This window comes from Punica granatum, chromosome 1 (genome assembly GCF_007655135.1).
Source record: "Punica granatum isolate Tunisia-2019 chromosome 1, ASM765513v2, whole genome shotgun sequence".
Classification (NCBI taxonomy): Eukaryota; Viridiplantae; Streptophyta; class Magnoliopsida; order Myrtales; family Lythraceae; genus Punica; species Punica granatum.
In genome coordinates, this window is record NC_045127.1 from 38,044,119 (window position 1) to 38,061,297 (window position 17,179).

Below are 17,179 nucleotides of genomic sequence, written 5' to 3' on the forward strand. Positions count from 1 at the left end.
CCCTGCATACATTTTTCCAGATGAGCTAGAAGCTAGACTAGCCGCACAAAAGGACTTTTGGATAACGGGGATCAGCGCGAAGGATTTTTGGCAAGTAGGCCCACCCATAGAATAGGTAGTAAGTTCTTGTAAAATGTTATAGTTATGTTACGACCTAAAACTTTCGTTTAGTTGTGTTGCGAGATGGTTGCGACTGAGTACTCTCTTGAGCGTTTTATGCATATATCAGAATTAGTTAGGTAGTTATATGTTTGTATAGAGCTTGCTGGGTTGGTTTAATGTGTTGGGAATTATGGAAACGGATCATACATATATGAGTTGCGTAAATGACAATGGATATTAAGGAATAGAGAGGAAACTCTGCTATATGTTTTGGGTCGTGACATTTTTGGTATCAGAGCCTAGGTTATAGGATTCTGTAGACTTAGTGCGCCTGATCCCCGTTCTTTTTGATTAGTTGCAGCCCCAAGACGGGATATATCTTATAATTGTGTTTGTTAAATGCTTGATTAACTTGTGTGTTCCTTAGGAAATTAGCAATGGGACCCAAACGTGCGAGGCAGGGTCGACGAAGGTACCGCACAGCCGAGAATTTAGCCGATCAGGACACACTTGAGCCTATGATAGAAGATCAAGTGTCTCAAGCTCCTCGAGAGGCTGCTAAGGCTCCCAGGGATCAAGATCCACCAATCCACCAAACATTAGCAGCGATGACTCGTCTAGTTGAGCAGCAGGCGCAGTTAATCGAGCAACAAACGGCTTTCTTTCAGAGGCAAGCAGCACAGCCAAGTGCATTCACATCTCACATGGAGCAGCAATTGACGCCGTATGAAAGGTTTAGAAAATATGGTCCATCTAGTTTTTCGGGAAATGCTGATCCTATGGAAGCGGAGAATTGGATAGTTGGAATGGAAAGAATTTTTTTTCAGTCATGGAGGTTTCAGACACCTAACGTGTGGCACTTGCGACATTTATGCTAGAAGGGGATGCTCAGTACTGGTGGGAGGCTACTCAAAGACGACTGGACACAAACTCTTCACACGTTATCACTTGGGCCGAGTTTTCGCAAGCATTTTACAACAAGTACTTTCCAGCCTCTTTTCGGCGTACCAAGGAGCAGGAATTTCTGAATTTGAAGCAAGGGGACCTCAGCGTAGCTGAATATGAAGTAAAATTCACCAAGTTGTCACGTTTTGCCCCGACATTGGTAAGTGAAACTTCCAAATGCAGTAGATTCTTGGATGGATTGAACCTCAATATTAGGTCGCGTGTTTCCGTTCTGGAGATCCCATTATTTTCAGACCTGTATAATAAAGCCATCATTGCTGAGGAGGACTTACGAGAGGAAGTTCTTCAGTGGGAACAAAGTAGAACTCGACCTAGTAGCTCAATTGTAGAGGGTCCCTCCCGACCCCCAAAAAGAGGCGGGTTTACGCAAGGCTTCAATAGAGGGAAATCAACATATCAGCAGTTTCCGCAATAGTCTCATGAAGATAAGGGCATAAGAAGTCAGAGTGGCGGGAGTTATGCTGGAACTAACCTTCCAAGGCGTCAAAATTGTCAGAATTGTGGTCGATTTCATTCCGGTGCTTGTCAAGTGCAGTTTGGGAGTTGTTTTCATTGTGGACGTCGTGATCACTTGAGAAACAATTGCCCACAATTAAGGAATGAAGGGGTTACTTGTTTTAGATGTGACATGAAGGGACATGTACAAAGGAATTGTAAGCAGCCTATAGTTGCGGCATCTAGCAGTGCTAGTGTGGGCAATAGGCCATCGATGGTGAGAGGCCGTGGGCAGATGAGTAGCAATAAGAGTGTGCAAAGCCGAGGGGGCGGATCGATGGTGAGCCCAGCAGGCCAGACAAATAGACCAATGACGCAGAGTAGAGTATTCACCTTAACGAAGCGGGATGCAGAAGCTGCTCCTACAGTTGTGACGGGTACGTTAAATCTCTTTAATAAACCTGCTCATGTACTTATAGACCTAGGGTCCACTCATTCATATATTTCATTGTCATATGCCATGCATTCTGATAGACCACGAGAGTTATTAGATAGTCGTATGTCCATAGCTACACCGACCGGGGAAAGTGTGGTAGTTGGGGAAGGGTATCGCAGTTGTAGGCTACAGTTAGGGGATAAGGAAATGTTAGTAGATTTAATACCCTTAAGTATTTGGGATTTTGATGTTATCCTCGGGATGGATTAGCTATCTTCTCACCATGCTTCGGTGGAGTGTTACAAGAAGGAGGTTATCTTTAGAATACCGAATGAGCTTGAATTTAAGTTTCATGGAGATCAGTTGGGTGTTCCATTCAATGTTATATCATCCCTTGAGGCGACGAAACTTTTGAAAATAGGGTGTGAAGGATATTTGGCACATGTAGTTGGTACCGAGACCCACTCACCAGAACTTAGTGAAATTCCAGTGGTCTGCCAGTTTCCAGATGTTTTTCCTGATGACTTACCTAGCCTTCCTCTTGATAGAGAGATTGAATTTACTATAGAGTTAGAGCCCGGTACTGCCCCCATTTCTCGTGCACCGTATCATATGGCCCCGTCAGAGCTCAAGGAATTGAAAGTCCAGCTACAAGAATTATTAGAAAAGGGATTTATCAAGCCTAGTGTGTCTCCTTGGGGTGCTCCAGTTTTGTTTGTGAAGAAGAAGGATGGCTCACTCAGATTGTGTATAGATTACCGACAGCTGAATCGGGTAACGGTGCGCAATAAATATCCTTTACCTAGGATAAATGGCTTGTTTGATCAGCTCCGAGGTGCTACCGTCTTCTCTAAGATCGATCTTAGATCAGGATACCACCAGCTGAAGATCAAGGACTCTGATGTGCCCAAGACTGCTTTTCGTACTCGGTATGGACATTATGAATTCCTTGTGATGCCTTTCGGGTTAACAAATGCTCTAGCAGCTTTTATGGATTTAATGAATAGAGTCTTCCAGCCATATCTTGATCAGTTTGTGGTGGTTTTCATCAATGATATACTGGTATACTCGAGGAACCGGAATGAGCATGAAGAACATCTCCGAGTAGTGTTGCAGATTTTGAGAGAAAGAAAACTTTATGCTAAGTTTAGCAAATGTGAGTTTTGGTTAGATCAAGTGGGATTCCTCGGGCATGTGATTTCAAGTGATGGTGTATCAGTGGACCCCACAAAGATTGAAGCTATCTTGAATTGGAATCATCCTACAAGTGTAACAGAGGTGAGGAGTTTCCTCGGATTACCTGGTTATTATCGAAGATTTGTGGAAGGATTCTCCCTTATTGCTGCTCCCCTGACTCGATTAACGCGGAAGAGTGTGAAGTTTGAATGGACCGATGAGTGTGAGCAAAATTTCCAGGAGTTGAAGAAGAGACTGACCACTGCCCCAGTGCTTGTTATTCCGTCCACTGATAAGGGGTTTGTGATATATAGTGATGCATCCCATCAAGGCTTAGGCTGCGTATTAATGCAAAATGGCAGAGTGGTGGCTTATGCATCTCGGCAACTAATGAATCATGAGAAGAATTACCCGACGCATGATCTTGAATTGGCAGCTGTGGTATTCGCTCTCAAACTTTGGAGACATTATTTATATGGAGCAAAGTGTGAGATTTATACAGATCACAAGAGTTTGAAATATTTGTTTACTCAGAAAGAACTCAACTTAAGATAGAGGAGATGGATGGAATTAATTAAAGATTATGATTGCACGATCAACTATCATCCAGGGAAAGCAAATATCGTGGCAGATGCATTGAGTAGGAAATCATCAGCAAGATTAGCAGGTATGTGGAGTGTTCACGACACACTTATTAATGAATTTAGGTCATTGGAAGTTAAACTAGAGGCGACCAGTTTTGGAACATTGATGGCTATTTATGATGTGAAGCCAATGCTAATTGATCGAATTCGAGAAGCGCAACAAGTAGATCCATTTTTGGTAGAGATGAAAAACAAGATTAAGGAAGGCAGAGTGAAGGAAGGCAAGAAGTTTGAATTTCTTTTGAAAGAGGATGACACACTCATGTTCGGGAATAGAATCTGTGTACCTGACGACATTGAAATAATGAGAGAGATTCTTGCACAGGCTCATAACTCACCATATGCAATGCACCCCGGAAGCACAAAGATGTATTATGATTTAAAGATAAGCTACTGGTGGTATAACATGAAAAAGGAGATAGCCGAATTTGTTGCTAAGTGTCTAGTATGTCAACAGGTTAAAGCAGAACATCAACATCCATCCGGGTTATTACAACCTCTTCCGGTACCTGAATGGAAATGGGAGAAGATCACCATGGATTTTGTCTCGGGACTTCCACGAACACGAAGAGGGCATGATTCTATATGGGTGATAGTTGATAGGCTGACTAAATCCGCTCACTTCCTACCAGCTAAAACGACATTTGGTGCTGATCAGTTGGCACAATTGTTCATTAAAGAGATTGTGAGGTTGCATGGTGTGCCGGTATCTATAGTATCAGACAGAGGTTCCTATTTTACTTCAAAGTACTGGAATAATTTTGTTACTGCTCTGGGCATGAAGCTGAATTTGACCACCGCCTTTCATCCCGAATCAGACTGGCAAAGCGAAAGGACCATTCAAATATTGGAGGATATGTTAAGAGCGTGTATTATAGAATTTCAAGGCAGCTGGGATGACTACCTTCCTCTGATAGAATTTGCCTATAATAACAGTTACCAATCTAGTATTGGAATGGCTCCTTGCGAGTCGCTTTATGGCCGCGCTTGTCGAACACCTTTGTGCTGGAATGAAGTTGGAGAGAGGCAATTAACTGGACCGGAAATAGTCGACTTAACAGCTGAAAAGGTCAAGGTTATCGGGGAAAGATTAAAGACCGCTCAAGGGCGACAAAAGAATTATGCAGATAAACGAAGAAAGGACCTCGAGTTCCAGCAAGGGGATCGAGTTTTCTTAAAAGTATCACCATGGAAGGGCATTATGAGATTTGCAAGAAAGGAAAGCTTAGTCCTAGATATATCGGACCATACGAGATTCTGGAGCGCATTGGGAAGGTGGCATACCGGTTGGCTCTACCCCCTGAACTGTCCCGTATTCATAACGTGTTTCATGTGTCAATGTTGCGTAAGTATATACCAGACCCATCTCATGTTCTGAGTTATCAACCGGTGGAGCTAAATGAAGACTTGACATATGAGGAAGAGCCAGTGGAGATCTTAGATAGGAAAGAACAGGTCCTCCGAACCAAGAGAATTTCGTTAGTAAAGGTGTTGTGGAAGAGTCATTCGATAGAAGAAGCCACTCGGGAACCCGAGGATTCTATGAGGGTTAAGTATCCATATCTTTTCCCGACATCAAGTAAGTAATTTCGAGGACAAAATTTTTATTAGTGGGGGAGATTGTGAGACCGGTATTTACCAAATGCACATATATAGACACACATATACATATCCATATGCACATGCGTGGTTACATAACATACATGTATATAATATACCATAATTTGTGGCTGGATCTTTAAACATATATAATATACCACAACTTGTGGCTGGATCTTTATCTATATGAAAGAAAAAAAAAAACGAAAAAATGAGAAGTCAGATAGAGATGAGTGTAGAATGGGCCAAGTGGCCTCCTCTTCAGTAGCCCTTTTCTTCCCACCGCCTTTGACCATCTTTGACCACCTTTTTTTTCTTTCTTCCTTATTTAAGCCATACCCTCCCTTGCTCTATCCCTAGCTGAGAGAAAACGAAAATGAACCAGAAGAGAGAGAGAGAGAGAACTGAACTGAGTTGAGAAAATTCTTGGAGAAGAAGAAGAGGAAGAAGACTAAGTTTGGAGTATTGATTAGTAAGTTGATTGTCTATGATTTAAACATTCATATTCACTATGTTGTACATAGTTTGTGGCTCTTCTTGCATCCATCTTAGCTGATCAAGTTTTAAAAGGTTAGTTTAAGGGAATTTAGTTAGTTTTCCTAGCTGATATAGGTTGAATTGGACATTTTTGGAGTTAATCTCATGTTGTTTTGGAATGAGTTGGTCACTTATATAAGCTGAATAATTCGGTTGTAAGGCAGGGGGCAAATTTCTTAGTTGAGTTAGGAGGTTTCTAATACATATAGCTATGCCCTTCTGAAAATCTATATATATATATATATATATAGATGATAGATGTAGGCAAGTGTGTGTACATATGTATATATATGCATATATTTCACTCTTTGAATTAACTATGGATTAGAGAAGGGAAATTAGCTGACTCTAGGCTTGAGGAAATTTAGCCTTTATTGTTTATGATTCCTCTATCGTTAGCCTCGGGGCCACTTGAAGTGTTATTTCTATATCTTGTTATGCTTGCCCCAAGTACCTTCAATGTGTTATCTGAAATGAATAGCCTATATGTATATATGAGGCAAGTAGATGTGATTTGAGTAGTGCATGTCTATACCAATTGCATTGTGCCCCATTAAAAGAGTTAGGTAGGAATCGAAAGAGATAGGGAAGGAGCATTGTTAATTATAAATGTCTTACATTATAGCTATATCGATGAAGTAACACGGTGATTTAACTGATGCATAATTTCACTCTTAAAATTCGGATCCATTAAGCATCCCCCCTTAATCACACTTTGCTTGCACTAATTTAGTCATTAAGCATGCATATATATAGCCCAAGTCATCTTCAAGCGCGCAAACACACATTTGCATCTTCTTCAAGCTCAAACACTCAAGCAAACACTCCCAAAATTCTAGCAAAAACCGCAGCCACCATGGCAGCAAGCTTAGCCAACTCCAAGCATAAAACACTCAAGATTTAAGTCGGGAATCATGGTATTTACCATCTCGGCTTAAATCCAAACTTCACCAAACTTCCTATCCCACATGTTTTTTACCCCCTCTATCCATTTCCGAGCTTAGATATTAAGTTTGAAGCCTCCAACCCATTGGAACAGCCCCCCACAGAACCAAACAGATATTTGCTCTTCTCGAGTCAAAAATGGCAACCTGGATTTCAAGCATTTCCGAATCGGTTTGAGTTGCCAAAACCCATCAAATACCTCCCCACACAACCCTAGGGTGTCAAGGAGTTGAGAAATCCAGAAAAAAAAAAACAGTTGGTTTTAACCCAGCACGAAGAAACAGCCCGATTGCACAGCCGAGTCAGATTTTCTGTCTTATCTTGCGGTTTTCTTGCAGATCGGGTCGATCCGAGACCTTTTTTGCCAAACGACCACCACAGTCACCTCCGGAGGTAAGTTAGGAGTTAGCAGTCATTGACCTTGCCTCAAAATTCCATTGGGAGCCACCATGATGACGTGCAACCCGAAAAATGCCCAGTCAGGTCTGTTTCCTAGATGTTCTCTATTTTCCGTGATTTTTGCAGCGCTATACAGGTCAACCCAATAACTCTGGAACCAAACGACTACCACAGCCACCTCCATGGTTCTCTTAGGAGTCAAGAGCCACCGACCTTGCATCAAAATACCATCGGGAGCCTCTCGGAGAGCCGTTTCTCTCCGGACTTCCAGTTGGGTTTGTTTTGACCAAGTTCGGTCCGTTTCTGTTTTACAGACCTTACTTTGCTCTTGATTTCCAAAACATCTACGCGTTCTATCCTCCCAAAGCCACCACAGGGACGTTAAGCATCCTCTTGGCTTTCCGAAACATCTGAGCACTCTCCGAGAATCCTCCCGAGTCGCCCGAACCGGCTTGTTTTCTCCTGGTTGCCCAGTCGGGTCGGCTAGCGCCCAATCGGGTCTGTTGCCTCAATTCGAGTCTTTTCAACGAAAAATAGCCCAAACCCGACTCACTAACGGTCCAACCTGACTTCTAACAGTCCCATCTCGCATCCTAGGACTAGGTATAACCATTCCCGACTTAGATGAGCTAGGACTTTTACATTTTTGTTGTGTTTATGGAGTTATAAGTGGTTTTAAGCATGTTTTACTTCCAAGATTTAATTTTTATGCAACTTCCATGTTATATCATGCATGTTTATCATCGTTTAGCATGCTAGCATGTCGAAAAATGTTTAAATGGAAGTCGAGGAGACCAATTTAAACCGAAAGACCAAGGAAGCTCACGGGTTCCCTTTGAGGAAAAGGTAACCGTGGCTCCTTTTTTGGTTCTTCGGGTTATAACCGGTTTTCTTGCCCCGATTTGAGTTGTTTCCCGAATTTTTATGTTTTTCCACATCCATGGAGCCGGTCTCGTTTTATCTATTCCATAAATAACGTTTTTATGCATGTTTGTATGTTTAAATGAGTTTTCCAAATCATGGCGATATCGCTTTTGTTAAATACGTGTCATTTATCGTGTTTAATGTTTGACCATGTGAGAAATAGTCGAAATTGGATTAAAGAGAACGCTTGAAATCCGAAATGGGTCAAGGAAACCCACGGCTATTCCCAAGAGGGAAGAGCCGAAGGTTCCTCGTCCTTATTCGGGTCAAGAACGGTCTCTTTACCTCGATGAAATCCATTTCTCGGATTTTGTGTAAATTGCAATTTTAACATTGTCGCAAATGTCACATGCTAACAACTTTAAAGCATTATTTTTAAAACAAAAATGCATGGATTCATGTATCGGTGACTCTTTCGGGGCTATTTGGGTTCCAAGGGTATTATGGTCATTTTGACCAAATTATCCTCGACCTTCCTAGACCCATCTTGGTCGTCATGTCATGAGTTTATTTCATTAAATTAAGCTTTTCGGGTACTCAGACTTTATTCAATGGATCAATTCATGATCTGTCTGATTGTCTATAGCCCGCACATTTACTGCATTCGGCATTTAATTTTAAGTTGTAATCCCACAAACGGGTTAATCGGGACACTCGCACAATTAAATCCACTTGGCACTAATAAGTTTGCATGAATTGGCAATGAACTGATAACTCGCGTCGATGATTTGTCAAATGACGTTAATGCCCTTTTCAAAACTTGTCTATTTCCAAACCCGAAACGCGTAGTCCGATGTAGCATGGATGTCTAGAAAGGATTTGTGTGTCTCAACTTGAGTTTTTACCTGATTTCAGGTAACTCAGGTCAAGATATAGAAGATCTTTTTAGATTACTTCCAGTTAGATCGACCGGTTCTTTGGCTTTTTCGGGGTTCTAGCACAACCTTGGAAGATCTAGGAAATTGGTCGATACCGACTACAGGCTGAGGTAGCTCGCACTGCGATGTTTCCCTTTTCTGAAAACAATTTTCAAATAAAAAAGGTAAAATTGTCTTTTCACAATTTAGCGACACCCCTAAGGTTAGCTTGACAGAAACACTACAGTATCAAGATAAGGACAGGCTACCTGTTCAGGTACAGGTTCATCTGCAAAGCCTTTTCTTATCCACTGATGAGTTTCTGTCATCCTATCGTAGACTCAGGTAACTAGAACGGTTATCTCTGTCACAAACATGCAAAACGCTGATTAACCTTTCACTCGACCTAACCAAACGTTAGAAAATGGTTAGGGGAACTCTAGGTTCCAAACTTAGAGTCAAAACACGAGTTTGACTAATTCAGTGAATTTCAGTGTCACAATACAGAACAACTGTAAAAGCAATCCACACACATGAGATTTGACTTTATTTGTCAAGTTCTCAAAACAAACCCGAATGCAAAATGTTTTACACACGTTTGTCTTTTTAACATATGACATTGCTTACAAAAATACCCCTGAGTTAATAATCTGTTAATCCACGTACACTCGGCAATAATAAACACATTGTCTGCAATCTGCATGCTGTTTGTTATCTTTCCGCTCTTGTTTGTCCATGCGAGTCGAGCCCGACCCATAGGACGCATTGCACTTAGGGTTCAACGGCATGATCATCGATCACAGGGTCTAATGCCCTATTCACTGAGAGCGCATTTGAATTTCAGTTTTCGGTTTTTCCCTGAACTCACGGCGAGTCTAAGCGGAATAATAACCGAACGTTAACTAACTGGGATTCAACCCTTTGTAATTTGTATTTATTGTTCGAGAGTATTGTCAGAACATTTTACTTTGAACATTCATTCTGTAAGAATCCCAGTCAGTGAGCGAACGGTCCGAGAGTCGAATTAATCGAATCGGCCCAATGCTTGCCCAGACAAGAGTAATCCTAAGATTTCGCGGTTCCGGTTCACGCAGGAATTCAAATATCATAGTTTGATGAACGGTCACGCAAGATTGTGAACCGATTCCCCGACATACAGGTCTACTTCTCTCTCGGCTTCCCAACCGACATCGTTTAATTCCCCGAATTTCCGGTGTCAGAACGTGTAAGCCGAGCATAGCTTAATTCATGCGGTAAATGAAACAAAATTGCAAGCCTAGCAAACTAGAGTACTGAAAGAGCGTGCGGGATATAGGCCCGCACGTAACATGAACCCCCGAACTCGGACTTTTCGGTTTCGCACAGATCAATGCTTTAGCAAAACTAGGTGTTTCATACCCCTAGACCCGGGTAACTTATCGGCCCTCAACTTTCGGATCGTAAAAATAATAAGTGGTGACTCCTTCTCACGCATGTTTGTCACACATCCCCAGGAAGGTGGACATTCCCAAGCCGCGCGATCCAAAAGCACACATGCGGGCCCCGACGAGAGTCCACATTCGGGTCCGTACAACCTCGTTCCGGCTCAGGCTGGGATTATCATTCTGGGAGCATATCGAATCAGAGAACTAACCAAACACTTTAGAATCGCCCATAAAAAGACGGACTGTCGAGAATAAGTAGATAAGTCCCCGAGTGCTGAGTACTTAATTTCGACTATTCGTGCCTATTTTCAAAATTTGTACTGAATTTGTACGGATTTCGAATTGTGATGCTTGCTCTCCGGAGACCTTGTTTTAAACCCAATTTATCGTATTTTTCATGTAAAAAGGCACAATAATTTTTCCGTAATTAAAACCCTTTGATTCATATATTTTATCCAACAGGACAATGGTTCGAGACGGATAAATCATTATTCTCATGCAATGAAAATATTCATGTCGGGGTGGTTCCTAGTTAAAAAAATATTTTCTAAAGTCGAGGATAATTTCTAATAATTTTTCTCCGCTTAAACATGCTTTAAAATCCCAAAAGGGTGAAAATGTAATTTTTTTGAAAGTTTGATGGCATATATGCTATTTTCGCCTAATCGAACCAGTTCAGTTCAACTGATTCAAGTCAGTTGCCACCGAGGTGGATATTTAGGACAAAGGTGCGGTTTGCTCCCACGTCCCCATACGGAGGAGTGGGTACTAACCGTTTCGCGTGGTTGGTAACCGCGCCTACGGGCCAACTGTTCCAACGGACAAGTTCAGACAGCTGGACTCGTTCGAAACTCTCAAATTTCTAAAATTCAATTGCATTTTCATCCCTGAATGGTCGGTAATTGCAAAACAACCCTCGACTCCCCTATGCTTATAAGTAGGGGAATATTTTCAGTATTAGAGGATTTCTGGCAATTCATGTGCTGAAACTCTGCCAAATAACCCAAAAATCCCTAATAACACCTATAGTTCATATATATTTAGTAGGATTTGAAGAGCTTGAACCCCATTCCGCTATTTCCAAGCTCGGGAGTCCAAACCATTTCCCGAATTAAGGTGAGATGAGGTTTTGAACCTCTATCTGAAGCTAAGGCCGAGCTCTCTAGCTCGTGTCTTGGCGGTTATGTGCTTAATTAGCTTAAATACGTATAGGTTAGATGACTGGGTTGGTAAATTATGTGAACTAGAGCTTAAATTAGGATTAATTGAGTAGTATCTTGCTTTATTAGGACCAAACTTGGCTAACTAATCTTGATTGTATCGGGAAAAGACTAATTGCAGGTTAATTAAGCTCGATTTGGTGCTAATTGAGTTTATTTGTGCATAATTAGGTGTACCTAGTAATTAACTTATATAAGTGCTAATTAGGTACTAATCGAGTTAAATCGTAATTGATTATTCATGATAGCGTTATGTTCGTGTAATGATTTGGACTAGTTTGGGGTCGATTGGGTCTAATTAGGCTTAAATCATATGTAATCAACTTAACCACGAACTTTGCTATGAGTAATTAGGCTCGAATTAGCTTAATTAGGTGAAATTAGTATGAAATTGGGCTTTGTGAATTTCTGTAATTTTCTATAAAATAGGCTTAGCTGGGTCATTTTGATAATTTGTTACTGATTAAGCCTAATTGCATGTAATTAGCATCCTATTGCTTGTAATCTTGCTTAATTAGGTTTAATTAGTTTTAATTAGCTCAAAATTGACCTCTTAAGCATGTTGGAAAATTTTTGCTGAATTGATTCAGGATTCGATTTATTGATTTTAGGGGTCGATCAGGCTTAATTAGATGTTAATTATGTTGATTATTCATTCGTCTTACGTAATAAGGCCTAATTGTGGCCATTCCTTGTAACTTTTGATTCAATTGATGTATGGAACTCGTGAATGTATGAATGATGATGAGGGCTGAGTGGATTAGGGTCCAATTGAGTCTGATTTCGCTTAATTAGAGTCTAATTAGGGGTAATTAGACTAATTTAGGTGAAATTGACTTAACTAGGATTTTAGCCTTAGGAATCAAGTCTAATTGAATGTCTTAGGCTTGATTAATGTGGATAATCACCCTTGTGAGTGTCGATCGAAATTGAAGGTTAAATTGGCTTTGAGGGATTCAAATTGACCTTGAGGGATTAAGATCAGTTTTTGTAGAATTTTTGGAGATTAATCGGCTAATTCACATAAATATATCCATGTTGATGAAATCAGGAAAATGTGAATAAAATAAGGAGTCCTAGGAAATAAACGTAGACTTTTCTATTTTAGGGGCCCTAGGCCCATTTTCCTCTTTTTGGGCCTTAGACCCATTTGTAGGCACACTTGGTCCGTCATGTGAATGTTGACCTAAATAGATGGCCCATGTATATATGTTGGCCAAAATGTATGGCCCATTTACTTTGGCCTGAAGATATGACCCGTTTCACTTTTTTTGACCCGAGTGTGTTGCCTATTATTCGAGGGTCGGACTGTATAATTAAATAAGCACGTATATCATGCGAAGTCTATAAGTCATTCTTTAATTTCATTGTACATTTGCGAATTTGGACTAGACCCTAGGATTTAATAATCTCGACTTTAACAAATAAAAGTGTTAGAACTATTAGGTGCCCAAGAGGGTACCGAAATGGCGAGTTATTGGCTTGCGGGTTTCTAATCTCATAACAAAACCTCCCGACTCATTTCTCTTATTGGAATGACTGAGTCAAACTTAAATCCTTAGGTGGTTAGTATCTTGACACACTAGGTGACATCGGTGGCTCACCTGCCAAATAAAACATTATAGTGGCGACTCCAATCCCGATTGGGTCCCAGGCCACGTGGACTAATAAAACACTCAAGTCGGTGGCAGAGGCCTAAAAACCACACTGGGCGACAAATGCGTATACATCTTTATTTAGATACCGAGATCTTTTGTTTGAAAGTCCAAATTGTTATTTGAAACACTGGAATTTTAATTCTTTGCAGATCTAGATTTTTTCAATCGATCATCGGAGATTTTTCATTTAAAATTTCTTGATTGAACACCTTTATTTGAAAAGGGTGACAAAGAATTTTGAGGTCCTCTTTTTTTTTTTCAAAAATTGTTCCTCCAAACAAATTAATTATGTTAAAAAAATTAATTTTACAAAAGATTTCTTTTTATTTCTCTATTTTTCAAGAATTGATTTTTCAGGTGAATTGATCTTATTTTAAAGATTGATTTTTTTCAAAGTCCTTATTGCACATTTATGGAAAAAGAAATCCTAAAGACAAGTTTGCAAGTCTTTTAGAGAATGTGATGAAAGAAATATATAAGTTCCTGATCTCATGATGTGGGCCCCTTGCATCGATGGGCCGCCGCGGCACTTGAAGAAAGATTTGCCCCGAAGATCTGGTGAAGTCCTCCCTCCTCTGTGGCTTCGGTTAACTTGGGATGGCCCTCTCCAGACATCAACTTCTCACATGTTGAGGCGATTTCATCCTCAACATTCTCGGGTTCCAACCCCATGTTTTTTTCCTTGTGAATTCTTTTGGAGGCAAGCCGTTGCTGGCTGGATGTTCTCCTCTTTTAACCGCCTTTGGGAAAAGCTTAGCCAAGCTGAGTTGGATGAAGGCATTAGGAATCTTCCCTCTTGTTTTTTGTTTTTTTTTTAATATCCTTTGAGCTTGGACTAAGAGAAACCCTGGCAGGGCATCATTGTCAAAGACGACTGGTAGAGGCAGGATCGAGACGTCGAAGGGATACCTTCAACTTGGGAAGTCACAAAATGTAAAAAGGACGGGCTCCTTCAGGTTCTCTGGACTCTTCCATTGAGTACGTTGCCCCTTCATTCTTTCCTGCCTTCTTAACCGATGGGTTAGACGCCTCAGGATTGTGATGCTCTTTGATGGTAGGAATTCATGCACTTCCTTTGCCTTGGCGTACCGTACACTCATGATTCAGCCTATTATCCTCATCAATTTTGCGGTTGTGGCAGCTACGTCTCTAACGGGGTTGCCTCTTCGTTTAGGGGTTTGGCTCGGGCCAAGGATCTTCCTTCTCCAGGGGAATTCGTGGCAGTTTCATGGATCCTTCATTGCCTCAGGTTGTTTATTTTTTCACTTTCTACCCCTAGCGTCTTACTCGGATGGAGGCTATGGACGTTGAAATAAAGTTGACCCAACGTAGGAGGAGGAGTTGTAGTGGTTGGAGCATGAGCCAGAATGGTTGGCAATGCCACAGAGGTGGCTGAAGGTGTCACAGGGACGGTTAGCGCAGGCTTAGGCACCAGTGCTTGTATTGGAGTGGTGGCAGCGATCACATCTTGTGCCTTGATCTAAAAGCAAGAAGGTGGCCCATATTGTTGTTCATAGTAGCCACAGTTTGCTCCATTTGTCGAGAAAGAGATTTTCATTGATTTTATTTTCCTTCCCGCATACTTCTAATGTAAAAGACAAAAAAATAAAAATAAAACAGAAATAAGTATATTGAATATAATACATGAGAAATCATTTTCGTGGCTTAAAATATTATCATGATTCACATTGTATGGCTCTTTAGTTACACGAGAGAAAACACGATTTGGATTTAAAATGGCAATCGGGTAACAAAAGCTCCAAGGCATATGCATCCTCCTATGATCGCCGTGACTCGTGACGGGTATCATGCCTTCTTGGCAATCAATCTGTATCAACTTGGTTGGTTTTAGACGTATACCGTTCGTCCAATAGAGAGTACGTCTATAGGGGTACCTAGCCCACTCATCTCAATGAGAGTGGATAGGGTCTCTATATGCTATTCTGTGATCGGCCCAAGACATCAGCTTGAGACTTTATCTTTGCAGGACGATAATATTTGACAATTTTTCAATGGTGCCAATCGGTAAGGGTATCGGCTAATCCTACTGATTCCTTGGTCATGCCCCTCTTGGGAGGTGACTCCGTCATCCTAGTTAACTATCTTTTTCTTTAGGGAATAGGGTGGCTAAAATCACGAAGGGGCCACAGTTAGCTTAGCAAGCATGTGAGTAATGGTGACGCTTTAAGCCACATTGATTCAAAATCCATGAAATGTTTGCGGTAATTTAGAAAGATAAGGGCGAGAGGAAAACTTCCTGTATTTTCATCTACAAGAAAATACCAAATGTGAGATGGTGAATGCACATGATGGATGCATGAAAAAAAATTTGGACCTGAAATGTTATCATGATTTCCACCGTGGAGCCTCCTACCCATAAGTAAAAAACATGATTTTTTGGAAAAAGGGATCCTAATAGCTCTCTTTAGACGCCAGTCTTCATCCCATGACCCCCATAATTTGAGGAGACAAAATTGACAATTTGGTCCCTGAAACATACACCTCACAGCAAGTTCGTCCCTGAAAGATTTTATGTGTACTAATTGGTCCGACCGTTCGAAACGTTTGAACCAATTGGTCCTTCCATTCGAAACATTGCAGGTCCTTGACGAAAACGCCTTATCCACGCCGTAAATTGCATAGTTAGTCGCCCCTCTTCCTCTTCTCGATTGCCCGCCCCAAATTTCCCCAAATCGAGCAAACCCTAATTGAGGTGTCGATTTCTTGCACAGTCATCAAATCGCCCGTGATTTCTGCAATTCAGTATCTTGCCCGCGATCTGAAGTTGAAATCGTGGTTGCTGGCGGTTCATACTCAAGTAAGAAGTCTGATTGTTGGTCGCCCGTGAGCATCCTCTGCGGGAGCTAGAAGTTGGTAGTGTTTTGATCATCCGCTGCGGGTGTTCTGGTACGTTGTTTTCCGGTAAGAATCCGAATTGTTGTTTTCTGAAAAGCTTGATTGTTGATCGCTCGAAGGGTGTTCTGTTGTTGCTTTGTTTTCCGGTGAGTAATCTGATTGTTGGTCGCCCGTGATCGTCCTCAATTCTGTTGCGTTGTTTTCTGGTGAGTGGCCTAATTGTTGATCGCCCGTGATGCTTCGTCATTGTTGGTTCAATGGCTCAAAGGGTGTTATGTTGCGTTGTTTTCCGGTGAGTGGCCTGATTGTTGGTCGATCATAATGCTTCCTCATTGTTGGTTCGATGGCTCAAAGGGGTGTTTTGCTGTGTTGTTTTCTGGTGAGAGGCCTAATTGTTGGTCGCTGAGAAGCGTGATTGTTGGTCGCCCGTGATTTTTTAGAACAGGTGCTCAGTAGTTCAGATTTTCATTCGTAAAATTGAGGGTGGACATATACAAACTTCTTCTAATTTGATTAGTTCTTTTCAGGTTCTTCATTGGAACTTCCCCATCTTCAAAACCTTTGGAAGGAGAAGCACGTTCCTTGTATTGTATATATCTAACAAATAGGTAACCGTATTCATTATTTTTTTTACTTATCCCTTTCTCTCTCTATCTCTCTCTGCTGAAGTATGTTGTTGTAAGCAGCTCGGTTGCAACTTGGTCTGAAGAGTTTCCATCTGAATGGAAACCTGAATGGAAATGTTGTGCTTTGTTTACTTATCTCTGAAGTTTGTTGTTGAACTTGGTATTTTATCTCTGAAGTTTGTTGCTGAACTTGGTATTTTATCTCTGAAGTTTGCTGCTGAACTTGGTATTTTATCTCTGAAGTTTGCTACTGAACTATGTGGATACTTATCTCTGAAGTTTGCTGCTGAATTTGGTATTTTATCTCTGAAGTTTGCTGCTGAATTTGGTATTTTATCTCTAAAGTTTGCTGCTGAACTATGTGGATATGCATGA

General features: G+C 41.1%; 1 pseudogene; it reads left to right on the top strand.

The window, feature by feature from the left end:
* Positions 1-539: 539 nt before the first annotated feature.
* LOC116205763 lies at positions 540-17,179 on the top strand (annotated as a pseudogene).